Consider the following 5,623-nt stretch of genomic DNA (forward strand, 5'->3'; position numbering starts at 1 on the left):
TGGTTCAGATTTAGACAAATTCCAGAAAATATCTGAGCCCACAAGTGATCCCCAACTAATGCTCAAAAGGCAGGAAGCACAAGTTTTTCAAGTAATCCATCTCTTCTTAAGTCATACATGTTCTAAACAAAAATCCAAAACAGCTTAGATGTTGCAGGGCTATCAGTGTTATCGTCTTGCAGGATATTTCTGCATGACCAACTCTTCCCAATCCCTGAGCTAGTTAAGCAGTTTAAAACCTCATTCATTCGGTGGGAGGGGCTTAAGCTTGAATTTCAATAGGAACTGGAGTTGGAATCATTTATTGCTAAATCCCTATCAAAATAGCAGACAATAAATAATAATGACATTAATGTTGCAGTATTTACTCTGAACCATTTTTAAGTGAATTAAACACTTCCCCTTCCATTTAAAGGGGGGGGGGCACTTTTTAAAGCCAGGAAAAATAATAAGGAAACGAAAAAGAAGCAAGAAGCTGGTGGGATGGAAGAACGGGGCAGCTCCAGGAATAGATGAGGGCCACATAAAATGAAATGAGAGGCCATGTGTGGCCTCTGAGATGTAGGTTGCTCCCCTGTGCTCCAAGACATGTGTTAAATTGTTTCTGCTGTGTTAGAACACTGGGGCTCGGGGGCCCTCAATGGGGTAACAAGTGCAAATAAATAGTTAAAGGTAGAGGGACCCCTGGTCATTAGGTAAAGTAGTGAATGACTCTGGGGTTGCGGCACTCATCTCGCTTTATTGGCCGAGGGAGCCGGCGTACAGCTTCCAGGTCATGTGGTGAACCAGAGCAGCGCACGGAAATGCCGTTTACCTTCCCACCGGAGCGGTACCTATTTATCTACTTGCACTCTGACGTGCTTTTGAACTGCTAGGTTGGCAGGAGCAGGGACCGAGCAATGGGAGGTCACCCTGTCGCGGGGATTCGAACCACTGACCTTCTGATTGGCAAGTCCTAGGCTCTGTGGTTTAACCCACAGCGCCACCCGAAATAAATAGTTAGGGAAGCTTAAATTTCATAGATTGATTTGAACCAACCAGCCAATTCTTTGGCTACAAGCTTCTGGTTAACGTTTAATCCTTTCCCTTGCAATCTATGATGCAGATTTAGAACAAAATGCCTTTGTTGTGTTGGTTGGCTTCTGATGCAAGCTCCCTTTCCCCTGACCATGGGAGACATGGTTAAGCATAGAGGTTTTAGAAGAAAACTAATTTCTGACTTGATTTTGCTAGCATCACTTAACAACATTCCCCTCATTTAGCTGGATGGGAATATGTGTGAGACAGCCTGCCCAAATGAGCCATTCACAGCCATGGTCTTTCATGTGTGAAAGAAGGCTCCGTAGGGAAGTATGAGGACTGAGTGTTTCTCTCAATGCTTCCTTAAACCAGTGAGCGTGCTTGCTTGTGCGTGTATCTATGTGGATACAAAACTTGTTTGTCACTAACAGAGAGACTAAGCTTTTGTACAACTGGTCTAGACTAAGATCTTATACCAGCACTTTAGCTAGCTCTTATCTCACCCCTCACACCACTTTGACATTAATTATAGTAAGGGTGGCTTGTCAATGCATCTCCCTCTTTTTTGGAAATGCATAACAGCCCCCCCCAAAAAAAAGAGGACAAAAAGGACATAGCGTTGTATGAAATTTGCATTTGCTAATTTAGTTACTGATGCAAATCTAGAAATAACAATTCAAGTTTTAATCAAAGTATTGTACATTTCTCCATATGAGCAATTGCTCTGAACAGCCAACCACTAGGCTTCACTAGTTCACTAGGTTCAGTGGTAGGCAACTTCAAGGTTTCTCTTCTCCATTCCTAAGATTTTTAAAAATATTTATATCAGTCTGAATAGCACTTCAAATATAGAACTCATTTATATAAGTGCCTGTCTTCTGTAAGACATGACCACCCTCATAATAATAGCTAGCACCAATATTGTTAGGTAGCCATTATTTCATCAATATAGAGAATGTGCATTATTTCATGGTTTCAAACAAGCAACAAAACTGCCTGGTCCTTGTGCTCATTTGCACACCAGAGGAGGAGTTGGGAAGCATCCACTGATTGTAAATGACCCACTGTTTCCTGTGACATCTGAGCTTGGGAAACTGCCTTATTTAAACTATAGTGAAAAAAGGTCACAATCAAACCATGGTTTCAGAACCATAGTTTAAACAAACCACATTTTCCCAAGTTGAATGACACAGAAAACTGTGGTTAGTTTAACATCAGAACTGGATGCTTCTGATTCCTTCCTCACAACATGCAGAAGAAGAGGTGAGGCAAGGCGAGGGATTTTGTGAGCCTGAGACTTGGTCAGGCATACTTTCCCGTTACATCTGAACTGGGCCTAAGTGCATAAGCATTGTTTATGCCCTGGGCAGTCCTGGGCAGTTACTGTTTCCTGTTGCAGGAAGTGAAATGCAATAGATACGTAGCAATAGTAAAAATATATTATATTAGTCCATAAAAAGGCAAGCCTTTTGGTTAAAATTTCTGTGGACAAAGACTTATTCAGTTCAGCACATCACTGAAATTTAAAGCAGGGCGTATTTGTAGCTGTGTAAAGAATGTGTTTGTTCCTATTCAGAAAATCTTCCTACCAGAAAAGGAAGCAGGCTAATACTTTTCCTGCTAATTCATGAAATCCATACATGGCTGATGACTCTATAAGCAATACATGGCTTCTTATAGTTAAATTCTTCAGAGATAGTCATGGATAGATTTCTGTTGACTTTCAGAGCTATAGTCTATTTCACATTTCAGTGATCTGCTTAACAGGGAGTTGGATTCTAATAATTTTGTGTCAGACCAGAGCTTTTTATTATGGTCTGCTATAACATGTTTTATTTTTATTTTTATCTGATCTGTGTACCCAATGCATGTTTTATTGTTGATAATTTCACCTAATATTTCACTTTATTCTTCTAGTTTCCTGGGGAATAACTGTGTGTGTGCTCAATTGCAATGACGAATATATATGGTACAACAGATACATGGAACTGCTTCAGATGTGATGTCACTCTTTGTTTATATTTTTATTATATTCTTTAATTCTCTGGGTAACATACAGACAACTGAAACCAATTGAAAAGCATAGAAACCCCACACGACACAACACAATACTAAAATCAAATTAAACCAACCAACCAACACTAAAACAGCAAATAACCAAATTATACATAGAACTAAAAGAACCTTAAAAAGGCTAAAATGCACCCTAACTGCCATCAAAACAAATGCAAAAATGTAATATCAATATTTAAATGATATTATGCATATGTTTAAATGAAGCTAAGAGGATATCAAAATACAATGCTGAAAGGCCTGGGAATAAAAAAAGAATTTAAAAAGCCATTGGCACCAAAAATACATTAGCACGGGCACCAGTCTAGTCTTTCTAGGGAAAACCACCCTCCAAAATGAGAGGGAAGGCAGAGAAGGGCCTGTGATGGAGATCTTAAGGCTCTGGTAGGCACATATGGGGTAAGGTGATGTTGATACTGAGGTCCCAAGCCACACCGGGCTTTATAGATCAAAACCACCACTTTAAATTAGGCCAGAAATGGACTAGGAGCCAATGACAGTGAAGAGGAAATGCCACAATATGTTCTTAATTCACATTCCTATCAGAATTCTTGCTGCTAAGTTCTGCAACAGCTGTACTTTCTGGATCATCTTCAAAGGCAGCACCATGTTCATAGAAGATAGCTCAGTTTGAATACAAGGGCCATGGGTTTGAGTCCCATGTTGGGCACAAGATTCCTGCTTTGCTGGGAACTGGACTTGATGACGCTTTTGGTCCCCTTCCAACACTACAATTCTAGGATTCCATGTACAGTGCATGGCAGTAATTCAAGTGGGCAGTGCATGAACCACTGAAGAGTCTAGTTGGAAAACCAGTCTAAGCTGGTTAAAAGCACTCCATGCCACAGAGACCACATGAGCCTCTAATGACAGTGATGAATCCAGGAGCACCCCAGCAGGAAAACAAACAAACAAACAAACAAACAAGCAAACAACAACACCCAAAACAAACAAAACAAAAAACAGCCATCTGGACAGAGGAGCCACCTACTAACAGTGCCTCTGTCTTGTCTGGAATGGACTGAGCTTCAGTTTGTTGGGGGATCAGAAGAGGAAAGTTGGTTGCATCAGAACTGCTGTCCATCTCAGGTTGGTCCTGCTTGAGGGATGAGACAGAATCTTGACGTATAGATATGTTTGGGTCAAGCATAGATCTGCCAGTGCCACCTTCTGGAAATGGCCACCTAAATACGAACACAAACTCTGCAACATAGTGCCACCCACACCCTAAATGGACAGTATCTCCAGAAAGATACCATGGCTGGTGATTTTGAAAGCAGCTGGGAATCAACAGACTCACACTCCCCACCTCTCTCCTGCAACAGAGATCATCCCAAAGGTGGCCAAGTGGTTTCAGTGCCAAACCACATCAGAGTATTTTATTGATATGTAACTTTGTGTTTTTATTGACATTGTATCACACTTTGGGACTGCTCCCCCTGAATGTGCACTCCCAGGAGAGTGCTGTGGTGCTCAGTTCCTGCTTGGAGGCATTTTGTTGGCCTCTGCGAGAGGAGGATGCTGGACCAGATGGGACCTTGGCCTGACCCAGCTGCAGGGCTCTTCTTATGTTCTTATATTCTTAGTGAATGAGAAATGTGTAGCAAATAAAGGGAAGGAAATAAATAAAAGCTAAGCTATTATGAAGAGAAAGAAAATAGAGAGGAGGAGGAAAGAAATAAGAATGGCACTATTAACTGGGCTATCCCTTGCTGTTGCAGTGGTGATGGCTGCCCATTCATCTGAAAACTGCTCAAGGATAGATGTATTTTTATGTAAGTAGGAAATGGAACTCCAATTTTGATCCAGAAAAAAATCCCCGAAAGCCACCTGTGACCCAGGCATAAAAAAAAAAGGAAAATGCAACTCTATCCTTTGAAACTACACCTCATTTTTAGGTGCTTCAGCTTTCCAATTAAGGATGGAAATGAAACATTGCGACAAATGAAGAGGAGACAAAATGTCTGCATTTATGACAAACAAATCTACAGCGAGAGAAGAGAGGTAATTTCAGTGACTGATGAAATCATCCTTTTATGATGAGCTGCGGGGTCTTCACTTTTGCACATGTGCTGTTTTATAAGAAAATGGTTCTTTAGAGGAACAATTTAGCAGGGATTAATCCCTGTGAAATCTGAGTGAGTCAGTGTGAGCTCCTGTTTTCATAGCTTACTTCCAACATTGAAAAACATCTCTCCCTCCTCACCCCGGCCTAGCTCCCAGTTCGCCATTGCACTTCAATGAACTCAAGCATTCCCTGGCATTGTTGGTCAGTGTATGCGTGTGTGTATATATAAGACTGTGCAGTGAAGATGCAGCTGCTTTCTGAATGTATACAGAAGGCAAATGCTGTAGATCTGTTATATTTTTGTACATGGGTTGTTGCAGATCCTCTCTATTCTGAATTCATTTCCCAAGTGCCACATCTCAGCCAAGTGCAGCGTTTACATAATGAGCAGGGTGTGAGTGCTCACCGGAGGCTTTCCTTTCCCCTCTCTGAAGTTGTTAAAGGTTGACGGCTACCTTACGG

This window comes from Podarcis gaigeae (assembly GCF_964106915.1).
Source record: "Podarcis gaigeae genome assembly, chromosome: 17".
NCBI lineage: Eukaryota > Metazoa > Chordata > Lepidosauria > Squamata > Lacertidae > Podarcis > Podarcis gaigeae.